Raw genomic sequence first — 25,526 nt, 5'->3', positions numbered from 1 at the left:
TATTATTCATCTAAGAATAACAAACAAATCTCATCTCGAACTTTGGAACTTGTACCCATCTATTGTTTATTCACCTTAATGTTGATCTATAATCTATCACTGATAACTTGCAACCTCTTACGTAATACACTGTCACTAGGGCTCACATCTTATCGGGGAACATATGAAGTGATTTTCCTGATCCACCTAGGGATAATACTATACTTCAATAACCGTATTTCATTGCATCCCAACGCGATTCATCTTATGGGGGTATTCTAATCCCGTGCAATTAATGAAATCCCTTTCTCGTTAAATCATTACTCAATCAAAGGCCTAAGAATCATCCTCTTATCTATCACAATTACACCCTTATTCTACCGCCAGGGCAACATTCCATCTCTTCTAAATGCACCTAGTCTTAGACTCCTCTGGGTTCATTCAGGCTGTATAGAGTTTTTTATTCATATGGAAATCATCAGCTCCCTTGTTTTGATGGGTTTAATCCCGAGGACATACATATTCTCGTCACCTTCTCACTCATCTTTTCATATCCTTACTCCTATCTACCTAAAACCTTGTTGCTCTACAATACTTTACATTAGGACCTACACCGATCTATTTATACTACTCGCAACCTTCCTTCAACTTGCTAGCACCATAAATTTCCTTTTGTGCCTTCTCAGTTGTCCTTAAATGTAAGCAATTACTTTTGCTGGTCGTTCTATCACTTGTTGCATGAATACTTGGCTTGTCTTTTTGCCCACGAATACTATAATTTCATGTACCTCATATGATCTCAAACATCACCTTTGATGGCTTTTTTTTTACCATTCATTAGCCATGATAGGTGCCACTTTCTTATGGAGTGTATACAATATTGTAGTGAGACTGTTGTTACAGGATCATTTACTCTTTAGCTCACTATGCTTAGGTGGAAACCTTCTTCCTTATTTCCTCAGCTAGTCTTTCATTGTAGTACTTAGGGAGACCTTCTGGCTCTTGTAAAGTTGCGAGCTTGATATATCGTACACCCGAAGGTAATTTTCGTTATTCTTACTCGCCTATAATAATACCTAGTTACATACATTTATGCCTTTGTGCTCGTAGGGTTACTTCTAAGCTCAAATTTTTATTGTTTCCTTAGTGGCACTCTCTCTTATTTTCATAAACCTTAAAAATGGTACCTTTAACTGCCTCAACTCCTATCTGAAATTTTTTTCATATGATTTTGATCTCGTATCTGCGAGACTGAATTCACTATGCTGAGATTCACTACATTTATCTTGCATGATCTATTGATTTATCTGTGACCTCTTGTCTAGCCATAACTGGGCTCTTCCTGAATCAACTACTAATTACTCGTTGGTCCATTCTCATATATATATATATTCTGCATAATCCCTCTTGGGATATATCCTTTGTCTTAACTTATCTCTCGCCACTAGCTCCTGATGTATCAAGTGTCCATTCACACTTATTTATTAATAACATCCTGGCCGGAAACTTTTACTGCCTCTCTCCGGTGTCGTGCTTGTATAATGTTCTGGAGTCGCAACATATCTGCAGGAACTGAATAAATGCAACATCATCCCTTTCTCCTTTTTACCACATTCTTTCTTTACCATTCCATAGTTAACTGAACCGCTTAACTCTGACTTAATATCATATCACATCATATTCCCCCCTTTAGGGGAGTACTAAGATTTAGTACTACGACGATCTACCTATAGTTATTTTACCATTTTATATTTGGCGTCTTTTCACATTATCAATGAACCTTAATCACCTTATGGTAACCTTATGTACCAGGGATAACTAAATTTCTTATGCACGAAGGTGACACCTACGGTAACTGGCACACTTAGTCCCTTAAGATTAACTCTTCTCAGAGTGCTTGCTTTAGGTAAGCAACTTCCTAAATAACCTTTAAAGGTTATTCGTCTGTTGTCTATTCTATTATTGTTGGAGCACGATCTTTGAAATTCTCACGATGTCGACCATTATCAAATCCTCCGGTCCCTAATTCATGTTCGGTTTTATCTTGTTCACCAGCCCATACTGATTTTTATTACTCTGGGGTCTAACCTTTCCTCCTGGTAATCACGTTGAAGTCACCAACTCATTTCTCGAAATAAGAATATGACTTTATGGCTTATACTCTTTTATTGCCTTAAGGCTTGTCACCTCTTGTATTTTCCTTCACTTGACTATAGACTCTGTCATCGTGTCATATTTTGATTTACTGTTATCACCCATATATCACATCTTACTCATGATGCTTCATTTATTTTCTTCTTATTCTCCGGATAATATTTTTTTGTCTATCACTTTATTCTGAAAACTTCAACAGAAAGTTCTTTCCCTATAAGCTCCCCTAGCTTCATCTCACTGGCTCTTGGGAATGCCTAACATTCTTCTTTCTTCTTTTTTTACTCGGGGCTAGAGTCATACTAAGGTAAATATTTGTCCCTTCTAGGATCCCACTGCCTATATTCTGAAATTTTTGAATATTCCAGTATTCGTATCTGATTGTACTACTCTAGAGTTCACCATCTGGGTGTCTTAGAAGGATATCTTTTACCACATTTGTACCATCTTTCGGAAACATTGGTTAATGATAACAACCTATCCACAATTTTTGGGTTACTCTAACTCCAACTGGATCCTGATATCCCATCTTTCTCTTAAATAATATCTGTTAGCTCCCATAGAACATAACTGAGATGGGTGTGGCCAATTGTACTTACCTCTGTCATTGATGAAGGTACCAAAATGCTTATATTTCTCTGCCTGATTTGAAAATATTGATAATCTTCATTATCTGGGTGCCTCGTACCCCTCTTCACCTTACTTCTTTTACTTGTTAAAACTTGTATCTAGCTTCTGAATTCCTCATAGATTTTCACCATATTCGTGAATAGATATCCGTGCCTTAAGGCTCCTTATTAAGAAGCATACACATCTTAGTACACACATGATCTGTTGAAGACCTCATATTTACTCATCATAAGCATGATGTGAAATCGAGTTCCTCTGACTCAACTCTTCCACATCCACATGCAATCTCTTACCAACTGTCTTTGTGGATGTAGGTATCGTTGTATTACGACTAAAGTCGAATTTAGGAGTTTGAATTCTTACAACTGAGCTCTACTGCACGATCTAGAGTAAGAAGAAAGAGTGACAGACCTAAATGCCATGTAGCCTCCTGCTTATAAGTGTGGTGCACAACACACTCATAAACAAGACTCTACTAGACATGGCTTGTAGACTCCCTAGGACAGAACTGCTCTGATACCACTTCTGTCACGACCCAAACCGAAGGGCCGCGACGGGCACCCGGTGCCTTACTCAACCGAGTACCAACATAACATATCTTTCTTATCATGTTATCATGAGTAAATGAGCCAGAAAACCTGTCATGAGATAACAAGAATAAAACATAAGGGAATACTCAACATATGAAGACCCAACATGATATACAAACTAATATATGTGACATACAGGCCTATAAGGCTGACATGACCATTAGTAAACTCAAAACATAGGTCGACAAGGTCATACAATTATCCATACACCTGACATATGTCTACAAGCCTCAAAGAGTACATAAAATCATAAAGGTCGGGACAGGGCCCCGCCATATCAATCAATACATATCCAAAGCGTACTGACCAAAGAGGCAACTCCGAAGCAAGTGGAGTGCACCAACACCTTCGCTGAGCTGATAGCCTACTAGGAGGACTGTCAACCTATCAATTGGGACCTGCGGGAATGAAACGCAGCATCCCCAAGCAAAAGGGACGTCACTACGAATAAAGTACCGAGTATGTTAGGTAGGAAAGCATAAACAATAACAGTAATGTAAAGAGAGAGATAGAGGAAATACAACCTGTAACATCAGAGCGCCTCTAGGGTCTATGTATGAAATGCATAATACATATATATACATAAACTTTTTAAAACATTCGCCTATGTGGGCATCATCATCATCATATCGTACCCGGCCTCAAAGAGGACTCGGTAAAAGCATACCCGACCATCATAAGGTTCGGTAGAATCGTACCCGGCCACGTGGAGCTCGATAAACCCAACTGATCAGTGGTTGCACAATAGGTGTCGTACCCGGCCGACTATAGAGCGGCTCGGTAGAGTAAAATAGATACTATATATAATGCATGCTAGACTCATGAAATCACCTTCTAAAACTTTTGGAGTGACTTAAGAACACTATGGACATCCATACCCTCAATATGAACCTTAGTAGGATTCAAGGATCATACACACTTGCTTAGAATAATTTTATAAGGAAAGAACAACATGGACAACCTTAGTTGCTAGGAGTAGATCCGTTATGAAGTAGCGTATTCATTTCACTTTAGATCATGCCAAAAGAAAGAAGAAAGTGCCTTAACATACCTTAAACCCGTTGAGTCCTTAATCACTTCCAAGCAACTCTTCAAACAAGTCAACTCAATCTATCATAGTATAAGGAGATTCAAAATCAGTTCTGAGCAAAGGCTAAGTCTATAACTTAAGCTAGTAGCTCGTTTACGTAAATTTTGGCAGCATCTCCCTTGTAACAAGGGCCTCCTCCAATACCATATACAAACAACAATGACCAGAGCAATCCATCAATACATAATTATCAATATCAAGACACCATATAACAACAACAAGTCACAACTACATTACGACGAGCGGCAAGCTCCGATTGGAATCCGTATACCCCTTATCAATCCTTATAGACTTATTAATTCAACATAAAAGTATCGTTAACATGATAATGAAGTCATTAATTAATGATTCCAGCCTTAAACCATATATTTATAACAACCAAAATAATTCACAACTTCAACTATCCTCAATTAGCAACTTTATTCACTAGTTCATGTCTAGCCCATCCATTTAACTTAATAAACATCAAGATAACCTTAGGCACAAGTAAGAAGACAATATAAATACCTCCTACAGTAACTTCATGTCAAAATCCAAGTTATATTCAGTTTACAACAACCCTCAATAGCAATACAACACCATAGAAGTTACTTAAGCTAACCCAAGTATTATCTTGTAGTTTATCATCCTAACAACTTAACCAACATACAAGCAAGATTAAGCACAATTAGTAGGCTGTTATACTCACCTTAGACAGAACCAACAACTTGGAATTTCATCCAAATACAACCTACAACAATCCCCAATGACAACACAACCTCAAAGAGGTGTTGTTCTTCACTAGAACTAAGTTTTGATGTTGAAATATGGTGTAATCACTTTGGTATCACTTCAAACCCTTGAGGTGTATGTTTAAGAGGGTTAGGAGAAGTTTGGAGACGAATTTTAGCTGAAAAATGAGCAGAAATAGGCGTTCAACTCGTTTATAAATTGAAGTAGGTCAACCACCGCCTAAGTGGGTCCCATTGGGAGCTGCTTGCGCGGTCTCGCAAAAATACGAATATATCTCTACTCCGATGTCGTATTGATGAATGGTTTAATGCGTTAGAAACTAGACTCGTAGATATTCAATTTGGTAGGTAGAACACCCCATGATTCCAAGTATATTTGGAGAAATGCTCAGATACATTTGACCTAAATTTCAGCAAATTTATGAATGTAACTTGTGATGACCTTTGCCAACTCTTGTTCCACAACTTGCTTGCCTTCAAAATATAGAAAATGATTATCATACGACTAAAATAACTCATAGAATAACCTCCTTATCATGTTAAGAACCATAGTCTCACCCCAAAGTACATGTTATAACATTCCAAACTTGTCGACTTTTGACGAAACTTATTTTCTTCAATTGGTTTAGCTTCTAAGATTTTCAACCCTCTTGGTACTCGTTATTCATGATCTTAAATATTTGTAACCTCCAAGGTAACATGATTAAATTACTTTATTTGCTTCCAAATATAATCTCATTTCCGAGCTTACATCAATGACTTACGACGTACTCTCACGTATGAAAACTTGGGGTGTAACATGTGCTTGAGTAGTGGTCATAGATGATGCTATTTTGTGACTCTACGATCGAATCGGTGTTTACATTATTGATGATTCGAGAGAGATGATCCTTGAAAAGTCTTAAAGGATATCATATTTTTTGTTTGGGCGCTACAAATATGGATTATGATTTAAGTCAGCATTATTGGTGGCAAAGGATGAAAAGGACATGGTGGGATATGTTTCGTGGTGGTTAAATTATTAGTAGGTGAGCAGAGATCGAGTAGTTTGCTTCGCAAGATGGCTAAATCAGAATAGGAGTGGGGGCATATCGTATGGATTTTATGGTAGGGGTAGGCACTTGCTTTGAGAAAGATTAGTGTTATTTGGGTCATGGAGGACAAATGACAAAGTCTGTATATTTTGTTTAAGATGGTGGCTTCTATACTTAGGAGGTTCTAATGTGACAAAAAGAGTTTTCTTGCAATGTAGAGGAATGTGAATGCTTGATTATCATTTTGGGATTCAATATAACTTCAAGTTTTAAACGTATTGTTGCAACTTCAGTTGTTGTTAAATGGAATGAATAGACTCTAACAGCTAGTGGATGAGTGTGGAATTAGGTGGATTAACTGACTTCATAGTGGTTATAACCATGGCAATGTCGTTGGAGGATGTCGACATGGGGTTACACAGGTGGGCTATCTACTATGAGAAGGTTAGGGGTTGCATGTTTTTTCATAAGGTTTGTATGAAGTGTCTTACCTTCTATACAAGGGGATGCATGTACTACAATGTAGGTCTAGATCACTTGAGGAAGATGGCACGACTGTTATGAGGACGAGTGTGCATTCGGAGTTGATACTTGGGATGTGTTATTCTTTGTACGATGAGAACTTGCGAGAAATTCAATTGATTAACGATGTGAGATCATGGTAGCTAGGAGAAGAAGTCATTATAGGTCCTTGGATTTTGTGATTGTGGCTTAATACCAAGTGGAGGAGCCTACTGGTGATGTTTGGGTTACCTGGTCATGTGTTTTTGTAGTTTTTGGATTGAAGTACATTGTGGATTAGCTTTGACTGAGGAAGAGGGCATCAAGGGTAATTTGAAGAAAGAATTCAATGGATGTGTTGTGTGCTACATTTCTCCTTATTGATATGTGAAGGTTGTAGGATGACTCAAACTTGATATTTCTTTGTGAATGTGATGTGCAAGGGAAAGAATTTATTTGGTTGCTTCTTTTGGAGTGATTGTGTGCTAATGAAGCACTACTTATTTGGTTATGTATTCGAGACAAGATTAGAATGGGCGGCTCTCAACAATGGTTCTATTGGGTTCAAGATTTAAGATGTGGTGCATAAGGATTTTCGGGTTCGTTGCGTGGCTAAGGATTGATATTTGCAACAGAGTGTGAGAAAGGCTTTGGGTATTTCTAGATAATTGTTGGTTCTACGATATGGTATGAAAAAGATAGAAGAAACAACTTTAGATTCGTAGAAAGTCTCTTCAAAACGGATCTATCAGTTGGAGGTAATATTGAGCGCATGGGAGGGTACAAAATGGCTTACAGGCATCAAGGCAACGCAGTTTTGCGAGTTGGGGCCACTCGGGATGAGTGTTTATTGAGATCTATCTTGTGCTAGAAAGAGAAAGATTATTTTGAAAGTAAGCCAAGATAAAATCTAAAAAAGTGTGATCAGTTTGGTAGTAGCTTGGATCAGCATGGTAAAGGAAAATGATCGATTTCTTCGGCATGATAAGGATATACATGTATTCCATCACTATACTTATGGGTTTAGCAGTCTCCATGACTCGGTTGATTTGCAGGGATTCAATCCTGAGGGCTTGGTTATGTGCAGATGGGTCCCAAAGATTTTACAACGATTTCGACCACGACTTGAGGTTTGTGTCTTGTGTGATTATCGAAAGTTGGTCGCATGTTGCAATTTTTCTCCTAAAATGAGTTAAGTGAAATGGTTATTGCCGATGGGGTGCTTATTTTACTGGTGATTCAAGATTTATGATGCAATTCTTGTACTCTCGTGTACCAGCATGATAGGTGCAGCGAGCAGTGTGGAATTGTGATGAAGGGCCAAGTTTGCAGTTCAGTTTTGTCAGGGATGTCATGAGTTCGAAGCAGTGGGAGAGATTAAGATCAAGTATGGAGATACTGGTACTGTCGAAGATTGGAGAGTTTATGTCTGAGAGACACACTATTCCTTTGGTTGCAGACTATAGAAGTTTGTTCTAGTTTGACGGTTGATTGTACGTGTTATTGATAGGGTCATTGTAAATCTTGAAAGGATATTTACCTATTTTGAGATGTTCGAAATCGATTTAGAGGTCCATTGATGGGCCTAATGTGAATGTATATTCTACACCAAATTAGGTATGTTTATTCAACACAACATTTATCTACGGATGAGTCTTCGGGCATGGCGAATGTTATTCCTGTCAACATGTACTTCATATGTTACTCTTTCATGCTATGTAGATTGTGAGGAGGCTTGATTTTTTACATGCTTGTTGTGGTCTTGTATAGGCTCTGTGGTGTTAAATTAGCGAGATTGATCTCGAGATGATGGTCTGTTTATTGCATTTTAGTCGTGCTTGGCCTTTTTTATAAGTGTATTATTCTATCCGCCTCTCCAGGGTTATCTTTATGCACTTGGCGTGCTCGTAGTTAATATACATGTGTCTAGTGAGTATGAGCATATTGGCTTGATAGATATTCTCATGCAGATTATTATATGTGGATCAGGTGCCACGCCGCCACAGGCACGATTCGGATCGGGTTGCACGCTACAACGGCATCATATGTGGATCGAATTGCAATACGCAATGGTGAGATGTTGGGTACGATTCCTTATACGTATTTTATGTGTGTTTGCTCCTTTGTGGTATAGGTTCATATCATTTGTTTGGTTATTTTTTTACGCGGGGTAGATAGCTATGTACTTGGGGTTTCTTTCCTTATTGGCCATATTCGAGTTGTGTCTTGTTTGGTGCACGGATTGCATCGTATGATATTTTAGACGATTTTTGATGTGGCTTGTTGGCCGAGCAACCTTTACTAGTGAGATGAGGTTGTTGGACCTAAAATCAGTGAAACTGAATTTGTATAATATATCTTTGGAGGAGAATGTCGTTAACATGTTCAGAATGCAGCAATAGTTCTTGTCTAGCGAAAGAGCTCCATGATTTGTTGGTTTGACGGGTGGTTCTGAGTTTTTACACACCACTTTTATTGTTGCAAATATTGCGAGGGATGGAACAAGATTTTAATGTGTCATGAGGTATATTACCAATGTCAGGTTCGAAAATTGTTGCTATTGTGGTTGGAAGATATTACTATGGGATATGAACTATGCGGCACATTATGTGGTTACAACTTGGGTATATGATTAACCATTGGTACAGATTGTTGAGGTTGATGCAGCGTATGTATGCAAGAATCGGACTTTATAGGAAATTCTATATATTGGAGTTTGGTTCTAAGGATTGTGGGCTAAGGTAGCAGGAAGGATCTTTAGCCGGGATTGAGCTAATGTGCTCATATGGATTGAGGTGGAACGGGTATGTGTGCGAGGCGTAATACAGTGATTCGATAGGTTGGGGATGACATTTGGCACGTTTGAGAAGTGGGAGAGAATGTAATGATCTGACCGATTGTTTAGAGCTCTAGCATGTCGTTTGGCATTTTGAGACCTTGAGTAGCTTCACTTTATGTATTATTACTTGCACGTATAGTTGGTTTTTATTTTTGAGATGTTCGAAATTGATTTGGAAGAATAATTCTCAATTGGGAAGCCTTAAGTTTGAAGAGTTCACCAAGGTTTGAATTTTGAGTAAACGGCCTCGGAATCAAGATTTGAATGTTTCTATAGATTCGTATGATGATATCGGACTTGGGCATATGTTGGGGTTGAGTATCGGATGGTCCGGAAGAGATTCGACGCTTATTGCTAGAAATTTGTATTTTGAAGGTTTTTGAATTTGTTGAGTTTGACTTGGAGTAGACTTTGATGTTATCAGACTTCGAATGGTGTTCCGGGACATTGGACAGGTTCGTAATCCGTATGTGTAGGCCCGGGGTGACTTTGTTGACTTTTTGTGTGGAGTTGAGAATTATTTCTAATTGTTAAATTGCAGTCTTTGATCATATTTTGATTGGTTTGCACGTTCTTTGGCTAGTTTCGGATCGTTTCGCATTGGTTTGAGGTGTTAGAGAGGCGTTAGAGTCGGTTATCGGATTTTGCAGCAAGGTAAATCTCTTGTCTGACCTTGTAAGAGAGAATTTACCCTGTAGGTGCTACATTTATTACGTGCTACGTGTTATGGGAGCTAGGCACGTATGAGTTGACAAGTGTCTGTATGTATGCTAGATTCTTCGTTATGTCCCGGTAGACTTAGACTCATACCATGTTTTGATCGTACTACTTGAGCTATTCTTGCCTGTTTAAATTTATATTTTATTCTGAGACTAGACATGCATAGATTGAACTTTGCTTTTTTAGATACTTGATGCGCTAATTCATTAGTCACGGAAATTATATTTCCTTTTATGGATTTCTCCCATGTTGTACGAATTTGTCTGAAAGTTTCTTGAGTTTCATAATGCACACATATATTCGTAAGTTGGGCCAGTGACCCGTCTAAGTTTCACTATTCTTGTAGGATTGGACTGAACGCCTCAGTAGTAACACAATAGGATCTGTTTGTTCGCCTTGGCAAGATTATGAGTACCATTATGGGATCGGGCCATTTGCCTCGACAACATTATTAGTACCATTATGTGATCAGGTTGTTAGCCTCGACGGAATTATGAGTACTATTATGGGATCGGATTTTTCCCCTTGGCAGGATTATGAGTACTATTATGGGATCAGGTTGTTCCCCTTGGCAATTCTATCGAACACTCTTATGGGATCGGGTCATTCACCTCAGAAGACTCGTGTTTTATATTCGATCAGGAGTCAGCGTATATATGAGCCTTCCTGACTCGAGATTTAACATTTTATCTATTATATATATATATATATATATATATATATATATATATATATATATATATATATATAAATTCCATTCGAGGTAGTATTCGGTAATTGAGGATTTCATATTTACTTTTCTGTTGAAGATCATGTTATACAGATACATCTATTATTGTTGCTTTTAGTTACTATGCTTCATACCTGTCTACTAGTATTGTACTTTGATTATTGGATCACTAATAATTGTCGATGTCGACCCCTCATCATTACTTTTTCGTTATGCTAGATACTTATTGGGTACGTGTTGATTTACGTACTCATACTATACTTCTGCATTAATTATGCATGTACTGAGATAGGTACTGGCGCAAAGGTATTATTCTGAGGAGACTTTGTGGTGAGCTGCTCCCTATATTATGATTTGTGGCACACGAAGTCCCCCTTCCTATTCATTTACAGTACTCTATCTATTTTCTATTCCAGACAGTTGTTATAGTGACATGGTACATTCTAGTAGATGCTAATACACTTGTGACACCGGGTTTTAAGTCTTTAGATTCTTTATCTTGGTTGTATCTGATACGATATGCGGCTTTACATTTCGACCACGTTTGAACATTTAAAATAATAGTATCAGTATTTTACTATGAAAATGAACGATTTCGGATTTTTATTTCATTATTTTCTTAGATGTGTTTTGAATTATCTATTAGAGTGTTGATTTAATTGTTGGCTTGTCTAACAACAGCGTTTAGGAGTCATCAAAGCCTATGGTGGGAATTGGGTCATGATACAACAAATCTTGCTTTGTTTCCGGTAATATTTCCATGATCATCCAGTTTATTCTTAAACACCAATCTCATTCCAATGGTTGTTCTGTCTTTAGGGCTAGGAACCATGTGTCATACCTCATTTATTTCTAACTGATTGAGTTCCTCCTGCATAGCCACTATCCACTCTACATCTTCAAGTGCATTCTATAATATTCTTAGGCTCAACCATAGATATGTAGGCCGTGATAGCAATCATGTTTCTAAACTTTGATCTTCTCATCATCCCAAAGTCGACTGGCATTAGCACATTGGTGAGTTGATGGGAACTTTGATGCTTCCAGGCTCTTGCTTGAAAACCATGGCTGCCATTATTTTCTTCACATTCACCAATGGAACCAAGTGCATTAACTTTTGCTTGTAGTACATCTTGCTTAGCTTCTAGGGGACCAAATTCTTGCCTTTTCTCTGCAACATCCTTTGGAAGACCTTGGTTTGATTGTTCCTCATTGTTGTCCATAGGTCAAAATTCTCCTTCATCAGCAACATGTGTACCTTTCTCAGACAAATGGTTATACTCATCAAAAATTACATGTATACTTTCTTCAATGCACATAGTTCTTTTATTATATATATTATAAGTTTTACTATGTGGGAAGTAACCCAGAAACACACCCTCATCAGTTTTAGCATCAAAGTTCCCGAAAGCACTTTATTATTATGCACAAAACACTTGCTATCAAAGGTTCTTAGGTGAGTTATGTTAGGTTTTTTGCCTTTAAGTAATTCATATCGGTTCTTATCAATTATTGTCCTAATCATGCATCTATCGATAATGTAACATGCAGTGTTCACAACTTTAGTCCAAAAGGTTTTAAGATTTCCACTAACAATTAACATGGTTCTTGCCATATTTTAAAGTCCTATTTTTTCTTTTCGCAACATTATTTTGTTGTGGAGTCCTATGTGCAGAGAAATTATGATCTATGCCATTACTTACACAGAACTCAAGAAAGTTGGCATTTTTAAATTCAACTCCATAGTCAGATCTAATATAGCTATATACCTTCAATTTTCTTTGTAGCTTCTTAACAAAGGTCACAAACATATCATATATTTCATCTTTAGTTGCCAGAAATATGGTCCAAGTGAATCTAGAGTAGTTATCAAAAATTACAAATTTTGAAGTGGTGCTTACCACTTTCTTTTATTTGAAGGATGATCGGAACTGTTTGCCTTTAGCACAATCATCACATATTTTATCTTCCATGAATTTTTACTTTGGCAAGCTAAGCACCAAATCCTTGGAAATTAATTTGTTCAACATAGAAAAACTAACATACCCTAATTTTTTCGGTCACAGAAAGAAGTTAGCATCAAGTGCACTAAGGCATGAAAGTTCATTTTCAGATGAAGACATAATATCAGCTTTATAAATATTTTTGTGCCTTTTCCTTTTGATGACCAGGTTTCAAGTATTTTCATTCATAAACATACAATTTTTAGAGGTTATAAGAACTCGGTTCTCTATATCACACATTTGGGATACACTTAACCATATGTGCTTCAAACATTTAACATAATACTCATTTTCAATAACATGTGAGTGCGATTTACCAACTTTACCTATGCCGATTATGTTACATTTCTTTCCATTTCCAAAGCCCACACTCCCTCCTTGATAGGCTCTCGGTGAGAGAAAATTATCTCTAATTCCATTTATATGGCGGGAGCGAGCGTTATTCACATATTACTAGTTCTTGCTTTCTCTCACTTTAATCTGCATTAACTATTCAAAGGGTTAGCTTTAGAAACACATGCTAGCTTGGGTCACTTTCTTTGAGAAAATGGATGAATCACATTCTTTTTAGTCCAACCTAGAAGTCTTGCACCATCAAGTGAAGGATCATCTTTATTATTTCTTTTTCTCAATCATATGCGATATTCTTTTGTTTGATTTAATTCTAATCATGCATGGTTCATTGAAGTGAACATTGTTACAACAGTATGTGCATAACCTATTATTAGGAATACCTTTATAATTGCAATGTGGGTTATATGAGATTTTATCCTTAGTATGTCCTAAACCTTTCTTATAACTATTGTGGTTTTCATGCATTTAAACATTATTTGTAAAGAACTAGCCCACTTGATATTTCTCTCTAGTTCATAGTTAGCCTTATCTAGGTTATCTTGAAGCATCCGTATCTTTTCTATTTCAACTGACAGATTTATATTAACTTTCTTTAATTCACTCTCTAGTTTCTCCTAGATATTTGTGGCTAACTCCTTCCCTTTGACAGGAAAATTACAAAGCTTCTTGATTTTAATTTATAAGACAGTCATTTCATCTTCTAAAGCGAGACACTGGTCTTTGAGATCAATAACAAAACCTTCAAGATTTTCTCTACTACTTCTAGGAGATGCATAGTCATTCATTAATTGTTCCTTTTCAGCAAAAACCTTTAGGTATGCATCAATCAAGAAACCCGACAAGGAAATTAGTTTCTTTTTAGAGTGAATATGAATTTTATTTTTGATGCCAGGTTCTTCTTCCTCATAATAGAGTCTGAGTTTGTCATTAGTGCTTGGAGATCCTAAGGTTCTGACTCACTATCTTCCTTGGCCATAAGTGATCGATCATCTTCATCACTTTCTTTATCATCATCTGACTCATCAGTTGAGGATGAATGCATATCAGCCATAACTCTTTTCATAATTTTGTTTATAACCTTATTCGTCATCCTTTTTCTAGTAACCCGGTCTCTTTTATGTTGTTTTGCTTCTTAGGATTGTTCCTCTTCCATTTAGTTTTCCATAACGGGCAATCCTTAATAAAGTGAATTTTGTTTTCTACACTTTTAGCGTCCATCAGTATTGTTTTTCTCAATGGCCTTGGTTTTGATGAAATTTTCAAGAATCTACCTTTCCTTATTGAGAACCAGGTTTTTGGTCTTTTAGGGTTCAGCAGATTGTCGATCTAGTTGATCTTGATTAAGCTTCAATTCATTGGTTTCCAGATTACCAATACGATCATCAAGAGTCATTGTGCTACGATTTCTTTCTTCAATTATCACAATGACATTGGTATCCCATGAGGGAGGCAGTTTGCTTACTATCTTTCATACAATTTTGTTTCGAGAGATAACTTCTCCAAGAGATATCAATTCATTCATAATTGATGTAAGCCTTGTGTACATCTCCAGAATAGTTTTTCCCTCTTTCATCTTAAATAGTACATATTGAATAGTTAGCATATCATTCTTTGACTGCTTTACTTGAGACATACCCTCATTGACACTACAAGGCATCCCATATGGTTTTGCATCACTACATGGTGAGATCCCGTTATATTCATCTGGACCAATACCACATATCAAAATACTTTTGGCTTTAGCATTCTTTATAACTCATTTGACATCTTTCGTAGAATACTTTTCTCTAGGTTTTGGTCCAATGGTGATTACTTTGTCATCAACCAGCATGAGGATCTTTCATCCTTTTTTAGCAATATCACAAAAATCTAGGTGTTCTCCTTCCCAAAAATCATGCATCCTCTCATTCCACCAACCAGATTATTTAGCATTAAACAGTGGTAGTCTCAAAGTTCATTTACTTTCTTGAGCATCTGGTGGTGCAGTTGTCACACCTCCTTTTTCTACCCCGAAAGGGGTATAAGGGGAGTTTTTTCAATGTAAGTGACAATCGAAACGAGATTATTTATATTAAAATCAGATTCGCCACTTGGGATAGTTTATTGTTGTCCCAAGTCACCAGTTTAAAATCCCGAATTGAGGAAATTTGACTCTATTTATAGTCTGCAAACACAGAAATTCGGGTAAGGAATTTTGTTAACCCAGAAGAAGGTGTTAGGCATTCCCGGGTTCCATGGTTCTAGCACGGTCGCTTAGTGATTATTTCTTGGCTTAAAAATATCTAATTACTCATTTTAGGACCTATGTACATTTTTACCTTTTACCGCTTTTATTCACTTGATTTATTCGTAATGAAAGAATTGAGTTACGCGTACGTATACTCATTTTCTTGGGCACATCAAAAATCATGTCACGCATACGTGTCCACAATTAATAACGCTTTATTAATTATTAAGAAAGTTTGACTGAAGTTGCGAGAACGCATACCTCGATTTATATTTTTTCTTGGTATCGTAACTATGTCACACGTACGTGTACGTAATCACGATAATTTATTTATTAATATGTGCCTATAGCATAATAGCACATTTGAATATTTTTCTAATTTTTGAGATTGTTATGATATCAAATTTACGAACAAGACATTTATTGGGGAGCAAGTAGGCTAGCTAACATGATCTATTACTTGGCCATATTTCTTATGGTCCAAGGCCTACCTTATGGCCCATTCTTATTCCTTACCAAGAAAGAAACAACCCCTATTTTTCATCTACAATTAAAAGCGTTTATTCAAGATCGCAAGACTACATGCATCACAATCGAAATAAAAACTAATTGAAACAATTTAAATGATAACTAAGACATACTACTCAAACAACGTAAAATCACAAATCAACTAACACGCACACTAAGCTATCATAACACAATGAAATGAGAATGAAAATAGAGAAATGGACCTTTTATTGATGAATAAATTCGAAGATTGCAAATCAATCGGCTAAACAAAGCGACAATCCTTGAATTAAAATGCCAAATTGCGAACTGGAACCTCGAATCGACACCGGAAAGCTCGAAACCCAAATCCTCCTCGCTACAGCTAAAACAACCGCATGTATATATATATATAGTCAATTCACGGATAGCATGAGGTTTTCCTTAAAATAAGGAGGCAAATTCTTAAATTCGGTCAAACAGAGCCTTGAGCTGAGAGAGAGACTAGTGCAAGTATCGAAATTGTACGCTTAGCCTCTTCTCAAAGTTTTGTTCTTCGGGAAAAGCTTATGTTCTTTGTCGTGTGTGTGTTTTTTGGGAATTCAAGAATGACAATCTCGATTTTTGGGCTCCTTTTTTGGTCTTGTGTACGAGAAGATAAAAACGGCTAAAAACTTTTGTTAGTGAATCGGATGGTACTCTTCTTTTCTATTTTTGGAATCGTCGTTCTTCCACTTCTCTAGGTCTTAGGTCTTAGGTCTAGGAATTGAAAACTTCGGGTAGGATTTTTATAATTGTATATTTTATATGAAGGTTGGAAGGGATGATGGCCATTGGATTAGAAGGAAATAGATGGCTAGGATTAAACCTTGCACTTAAGTGGGCTAATAGGTTGGGAAGAATGGGCTAAGTGTAATTGGGTTGGACCATGTCTTTTGGGTTTGAACTTAGGCTAAAAAGACCAAAGAATACAATGTATCTATAAAAATATAAAAATTACTCTAAATTAAAATAAACTAATATAAAACTAAATACTGCGAGTGAAACTAATTGTTTTTTTGTATTTTCAAATGTTAAAATACTATAAATATAAATATACTAATTTTTTTTGGCAATCCGCTAGGCAAGTGCCTAGGGCTAGTTTTTTATTAATAAAAGAAAAACAAAATTACAACAATTAGGAAAAGTATAAATAAGGTGGACAATAGCACCGGTATTGTTACCCATATGTCTTGGCTATATAATCACTCCTCTGCGCCTTTCATTGCCTTATGATGGCAGCCTTATGTAGAGGATTCATGGTGTAGCTACAGGCAAAGTCTCACGAGGGCATATAATCTCATAGCCGTGTGGATATTTTTCCAAAGCCATAGGACCAAGGCAACACTAACCGTGCTAAACCTTACCTTACCAATCCTATTGAGGCAAAGAGAAAGCCTCATCTTCTAGCAAGCATGTAAAAAATAGGAACTTGAAAGTACCAAGTACTCTATGATCGCCATAGAGTTTATAACACACTCTATGACGCTATTACAAGTGATGATGCTTTGAAAATGATAAACTAAGACTATGTAGAAATTAGAATATTGCCCCTCATTTACCAAACTTGTGAGTTCTTCAATTTGAACTTCCTTAAAATCCTCTTTAACTGTCTTCAAATAATCTTCGAAGTTCTTCATTTGTTGTCGTATCTATTGGACTTCGTAGATTTGGAGGGGGAAACCCCTTTTTTCTTTGCAGCTCTTATTGGGAGTTGTCTGAGTGTTATTTCTTGAGTCACCTTCTTTTTTTCATTTTTGTTAGGAGCGAAATCTCCAGTTGTAGCCGCCTCTTCCAGACAAGATTCAATCAAGTCATCCTCTTTTGCTTCTTCGGAGATGGCAACGCGTAAGTTGGCCTCAAGATTTTGATTAACTTCATCTTGTATAACCATCCACAATGGTTCATGCCTCTTCAGTGTCTTTGCACTACATGGTTCATGTTTGTTTGTCACTGAAAATTTCTGCTTCAGTCCGGTCATTTTTGAGAATGATGAGTATGCACTTTTGTGTGGTTTTGGACTGCCCAAAGCATCCAGCAACTTTCTGTCCTCCAACGAAATAGCAGGTATATCAATTACCATTACTACAGCTCCAGTTATGTTTGCGTTAGACTGCTGCTGCCCAGTCGTGTTTGCATTGGAATGCTTCTGCCCAGTCGTGTTTGCATTGGACTGCTGCTGCCCATGATTAGTATTAACATTAGCTGCAGTTGTTGTATATTGTTGCTTCTGCCCAGTCGTCGTAACTGTTACTGTTTTACTATCACCGGGATTGCTAGTTAAAATATTTCGATCCTTTCGCTGTTGCTGCACAGTCTTCGTAGGTGTTATTACCATTTGAGTTGAAGTAGCTTGAGTCGCCTGCTTGAGAGATGTTTCTGCAGCTTGTACTGCCCTTCCAGATTCTGAATTTGTAGTACCAGCAGTAGGAATGTTTCTTGGAAATGCAGGAGCTTGAAGGTTTAATTTCTTTTGCTTCACTGGAGGATCAAACTCCTCCCCTGCACTATACTGATCCACCTCCTGCTCTCGTTCTTCAGAAGAGTAGCCAGCAAATCCATCACCCAAGTTATCAGTTTTGTGTGGTGAAGTAGCAACTGCATCTCCCTTCGCCCAAATATACTAATTGACTTTAACCTAAAGATGAAAAATAATTTTTTTTTGTAATCTTTTACTTTTTGTGATAAAAATAAAGTAAAAGAGTCAACACTATTTAGAATAGCAATATTAGGCGTAAACTAAATATTTATATTCTAAAATATATAAAATCTTGGGGAGGGTCAAAAATCACATGTCTACATCAGTCATTATAGATCAATTTAAGGTGTTAGACTATTATGAAAGAACATACTCTAATACCAATTGTTATTTTAAATTGAACCATACAGAATATAGGGGGTTGAATTGTGCGTTACCCAATTTTTGAAATTTCAAGGAACCTAGTTCTCTCATCTAGGCAGATAGATACAAACAAAAATAATTGTGGAATTTAAATGATATTGTGATAACCTGATAGGTCGTTTTGCATACTAAACCTTTTTCTATTTTCCAAGACCTCTCGTAGCTTCATTTGATGTTATGTGACTTGTGTGCGTGGTCGATGTCATTTTCCTGAAAGCTTTTATGTAAAATTTTGAAGAGAAAGTGATTCTTGACTTAAAATGAGGTTTGAGTTGACCATGGTCAATATTTTTGGTAAACTACCTCGGATTAGTATTTTGATAATTTTGGTAGGTTTGTATGATATTTTTGGATTTGTACGTACATTTGGTTGGGGTCGCAGATGACCCGAGCGCATTTCAGTGCATTATGTGAAAGATTATGAAAAATGAGTTTTTAAGTTGAAATCTTGAGTTTTAATGATCGATTCTTGTTATATGATGTTATTTTAATGATTTGAGGTAGCGAGAGAGTTTGTATGATGTTATTACACTTGTGTGCATGTTCGGTTCGAAGCCCGAGTGGCTTGGGTGAGTTTCAAATGCATTGCGGACTAGCTTGGAATAGCTGGTGCCCAACAGTTATTGGTGTAAGGTTGTATGTCTTGCATTTGTGAGAACCTGATCGCAATTGCGAGCCTTGCATTTGTGATGTCAAGCTCACAAATGTGAACATGGGATGAGGGCTGGCACTTCGCATTTGCAAAGTATAGTTCGCTTTTGTGAACTAAGCTGGGATCGCATTTGCAATCTCAGAGTCGCATTTATGACATAATGCATAATGAAAATAACTTCGCATTTGTGAAGCATTACTCGCATTTACTATGGAGGGGCTCTTTGCATTTGTGAGGAATATGTTGTATTTGTGACTTCTAAAGGTCTGATGCACTAATCGCATTTGCGATCAGTGTTTCGCATTTACGGACATCGCAAGAGTTCGCAATTGCGACAACTGTAGCTGGGTAAAATGTGGGGGAAATGGGAATTAGCTCATTTTACACCATTCTTCAACCCTAGACTCCACCCATAGAGGCAATTTCTTGAGAGCTTTTTCTTCTCAAATTCATTGGTAAGCATCTTTAACTAGTTTTCAATCAATTTCAACTACTTATCATGAATGTTAACATCAAATCTATGAATTTCAAGGTAGAAATTAGGGGTTTTGGGTAGGTGTTGTATTTTGGTTGCCAAAAGAGATAAGTGTTGTATTTTGACTTGAGGGAATTAGGACTTGTTTGGTTAATCGCTACTTCAATATTTTGTGCGGATGGCGTATATTCAAAGTGACAAGTGTATATAAGCTGTCATGGGTTAAAGATTGTGGGCTGGGCTATGTAGGGGTAGGGGCAGGGGCCAAGGTAGAGGAAGAGCTCAACCTAGAGCTCGTGTGGAAGCACCCACTATGGAGCCTCAGATTGATCATGAGGAGGAGATCCTAGCTTAGACCGCACCAGTTGAACCCGTTCAGGACCCGAAGGGATTTATAGCCACTCATGTGCTTCAGGATGCTCTAGTCCGCTTAGTAGGCCTTATGGAGATTGTGGCCCAGACCGGTGCATTTCTGGTGGCACTAGTTGTCTCTCAGGCTGGGGGAGGAGAACAAACTTCCGCAACTCACACTCTGGAGCAGATGGCTCCCATATATCAGACTCCAGCAGTTCCTCCAGTTGAGTTAGTTCAACATATTGTTGCCACACATACCAGGGAGAGGCCCATGATGTCTTCTGAGGGATTGATGAGGTTGGATAAGTTCACAAAGCTCTTCCCTATTCACTTCAGTGGTGCACCTTCTAAGGGCCCACAAGATTATTTGGACCATTGCTACGAGATGTTGCACAACATGGGTATTGTTGAGTTCGATGGAGGAGACTTTATAGTGTTTTAGATGATCGGTTCTACCAAGAGGTGGTCACAGGATTATGAGCAGGGTAGATCAGCAGGTTCGCCACCCCTCACTTGGGATCAGTTTTCACAACTTTTTTTGGAGAAGTTTATTCCTTTCACTATGAGAGAGAAGTACTATAGGCAGTTCGAGTGCCTTTAGTAGGGTAGCATGAGTGTTACCTAGTACGAGACCGATTTGTGGACATAGCTCGCCATGCAATTATCTTACTCCTTACTAAGAGGGAGAGAGTGAGGAGGTTCATTAATAGACTTACTTTCAGTATCAGGCTACATATGGCCAACGATACCAGAGAGGATATTTCTTTCTAGAAGGCGATAGAGATCGCTAGACGGATCGAGATGGTTCGTGATTAGGTTAAGGTGGATATCAGAGAAGAGGCCTCGTCATTTTGGCGGTTTTAGTGGTGCCTCATCTAGAGGCAGAGATTCATTTGGTAGAGGATATCCTCCCATGCCAAGTCAGTAAGCACTTCAGGCATCCCATGATGCTTCGAGTAGTCGTGGTTCTTATGGTCTCATCTTGAGAACTAGCCTACAGCACACTTTCAGCTCCTATTAATACACCTCTTATCCATAGTTATTAGGGTGGTTATCTAGATCGACAAGGCCAATTCTAGAGTCAGCAGTCGAGGGCTTATTATACTTGTGGTTATCCGAGGCACGTTGCAATATTTTTCCCTAGGTCACAAGGCGACATGCTACAACAGGGTTCTCGTGCCATGGTTCCGGCACCGGTTGCTCCACTGCCTGCTAAGCCAGCTAGAGATGGGGTTCAGGCTACTAGAGGTGGAGGTCAGGCCATTAGAGGTGGAGGACAGGACATTAGAGATGGAGGACATCCAGCTAGAGGCTGCCCGAGAGGAGGAGGTCAGAGTGGTGGGGCCCAGTCCCATTTTATGCATTTCCAACTAGACCTAAAATAGAGTCATATGACATTGTCATCATATGTATTGTTCCACTTTTCCATAGAGATGCCTCAATCTTATATGATCCAAATTATTCCTATGTGTCCTCCTATTTTGCTTCATATTTGGTTTTGCCTCGTGATTCTTTGAGTGCTCATGTATATGTGTCCACTCTTGTGGGAGATTCTATTATAGTAGGTCGTGTTTATCGCTCGTGTTTGGTTTCTATTGGGACCCTTGAGACTAGTGTAGATCTTATACTTCTTGATATAGTGGACTTTGATGTTATTTTGGGCATGGATTGGCTATCACCTTATCACGCTAGTTTAGACTGTCACGCCAAGATGGTGACCTTATCCATGCCGGGGTTGCCTCTATTAGAGTGGAGAAGGACTCATGGCCATTCTACTAGCAAGTTTATTTCTAATCTGAAGGCTAGGGATATGGTCGAGAAGGGATGTCTAGCATATTTGGCCTATATTCGTGATCCTAGTGTGGAGGTTCCATCCATGGATTCAGTACCAGTTGTGCGTGAAATTCCAAAGTTGTTTCCTGCAGATTTATCGGGGTGCCACCCGACAGAGATATCAACTTCTCTATTGACTTGGCTTCAGGCACTCAGCCGATTTCTATTTCACCATATCATATGGCCCCAGCTGAGTTGAAGGAACTGAAGGAGTGGTTGTAGGATTTGTTTGATAAAGGATTCATTAGACCTATTTTGTTGCCCTGGGATGCACCAGTGTTGTTTGTGAAGAAGAAGGATGGTTTTATAAGGATATGTATAGATTATTGGCAGTTAAACAAAGTCACTATCAAGAACAAGTATCCATTGTCGAGGATTGATGTCTTATTTGATTCGCTTTAGGGTTTCAAATTATTTTTGAAGATTGATTTGAGATCTGGCTACTATAAATTGAAGATTAGGGCATCAGAAGTCCCTCCGCTAGCCTGAGATGTGGCTGGTGCAAGTGGAATCAACCCCGCATGAGCTAGAGTACCGAACATGCTCAAGAGCTATGCTAGGTTCTTCTGAAGTATAGGTGTGACAACAGGCCTGTCCCCCAACCAGAGTTACTGGTGGCTTCTCAGGCGCTACTCGAGCAGGTGCTCTAGTTGCACTACGTGCCCCTCATCGGCCTCTACCCTGGCCCCATGCTCTAGCAAATCTAGTAGGGGGCGTGAGTGTCCGATCGTCAGATATAGCAGTATGTGTCCTCATCATCTGTGAGAGAATAGAAAGACAAAGATTCAGAATTTGGAAGTCAACAAATTTGCACGATAAGGAATCAAAGACATGAAGTTTCTTAACAGTTTTATAGCCTCTCAAAGATAAGTACAGACGTCTCTGAAACGATCTGCAAGACTCTACTAAACATGCTTATGACTCATAACACCTATGAACCTAGAGCTCTGATACCAACTTATCACGATCCCAGTTATCTCCCTTAGGATATCGTGATGGCACCTAGTCTTTAAGAGTAGGTAAGCCTACCAAATAAAAGAATATGACAGAAATAAAGACTGGAAATATGATATAAACTAATAAATCTCTGAAATGTCTCAAAACTGAATCACAGCTACAATGCTCCCAAAACTCGGTAAGACTAAGTCATAAGTTCTACAAGAAGTACCAAAATATCAATACACATCACTATCTAAATAAAAGATAAATAGTAATAAGGTATGGCAGAAGGTGACTCCTAGGCCTGCAGACGTCGGGCAGGTATACCTTGAAATCTCCAAGGATAGAAAACCAATCACTAGCGTCCGGCATGTGTAGATGTACCTGGATCTACATAAAGGATGTACAGAAGCATAGTAGGAGTATACCATAACGGTAACCAATAAGTATCGAGCCTAACCTCCGTAGAGTAGTGACGAGGACAGGTCAAGACACCTACTAGGACAACATAAATGGAAAAAATATAATAATTAGAAGTAATGGAAAACGGAGAAATGAATTATAACAAGCAGCTTAACAATGTAGACAAATGACAGAATTTGTAAGCAGCTCAACCAATAGCTCTTTTCAATATGAAATCCACAACAAGCATCACAACCGAGTTACCACCTCGTATTCACATTTCTCAATTTCAATCACAATCTTTCTTTATATCATCGCGGGAGCCTTGTATTAAGATAGTTTTGAAAATCATTTTTTCCCAAAATAACTACCCGCGTTTTAGCCCACCTTATCACAACGCGTGGCTTCAAGTATGTACTCCTACTAGAAACACGCGCATCAATCCCACTTTATCTCACCGCATGCATTTCAAGCCATAGCCTTATACCAGCGCATGAATATCAATATAAAAACGTAATCACAACTCGCACCAGAAGTACCCATATGCCACAACTTACCACAAAGTCAATAATATCAATGTTTTCACAATAAATAGCCCGTGGTTCAACCACAATGTGTACAAGAATCTCAACAATAACAAAGTAAAAGTGATTAGCTCAACAAGAGGATACCTCAACAATTAACAACTTCGTCTCAATGTGATAACGACTTTTACAACTTCAACACCAATAACTCAACAAGGATATATTTCATGAAATAATAACTTCAAGTAAGGTAGTTCAACAATTAAAGAAGTAACAGACAATAAGGGAAGCAAAAACTTTAACTAAAGCATAGAAGAGCAAAATAATAAGTATGAGGTAGAAAAAGTGCTACAACGTCAAATAAGCATGTGAGAGTAGATAGACAAATGTAGGAGTGGATTAACAATTAAAGAGGTGAAATGTTATAACAATTCAACTAAAGGCGTGGAAAGAGTCTAAATAGCCTAAACTGGTCAAATACCACATATAGACTGTGTACCCACTCGTTACCTTTCATACACGGCTTTCACATAATACAAATAGCAGAATCAACCCATATCCTAAGGGGTAGTTTCTCCGCACAAATTTAGGCAAGATACTTACTTCAAACAACCTAAATCAACCCACTAGTAAGCCTTTTCCATGAATATCCAACTCCGAACGGCTCAAATCTAGCCAAAATAACTTAATACCATAAATACAAACCATAGAAAACTATTCCGGATAATAAATTTGTAATCTTTAAAGAAAATTAAAAAGTTAACACCAGGACCACACCTTGGAACACGACCAAACTTACGAAATCCGAACACCCATTCAATAACGAGTCCAACCATACTAAAATTATCTAATTTCGACCTCAAATCATCCTTGAAATCCTCAATTTATATTAAGGAAGTTTCCACAAAATTTCCCAATTTTCTTCCAATTTCAAAACACTATTTAAATGATAAAAATAATGATGGATTCAAATAACCAAATCCGAGGCAAAAATATTTACCCCAATCAAATCCTTGAAAATCCCTTCCAAAATCACCCAACACCGAGATCACTAACTCAAAATGTGGGAAATCAATATACCCTCTACTCTAGCCTTTATCTTCCTAGTTATTCTACTTTTGCAGGCATTAGGTCTCTTTTGCGACTCTACACCTAAGGACAATCCATCAGAGATGCGTGTAACAACCCGACCGGTCATTTTGTGAGTTACCGCTCTGTTTCGCCCATTTCTACTTCTTTATATATTGTTCAGTTGTATTTCATCGCATCTTGTTGGTTAGTTATGGTTCGGAGTGGTTTTGTAGAGAATGAGACACTTAGTCTCTTAAGTTGGCATTTTAA

This window comes from Nicotiana sylvestris, chromosome 11 (assembly GCF_000393655.2).
Source record: "Nicotiana sylvestris chromosome 11, ASM39365v2, whole genome shotgun sequence".
NCBI classification, from domain to species: Eukaryota; Viridiplantae; Streptophyta; class Magnoliopsida; order Solanales; family Solanaceae; genus Nicotiana; species Nicotiana sylvestris.
This window is presented reverse-complemented; position numbering follows the sequence as displayed.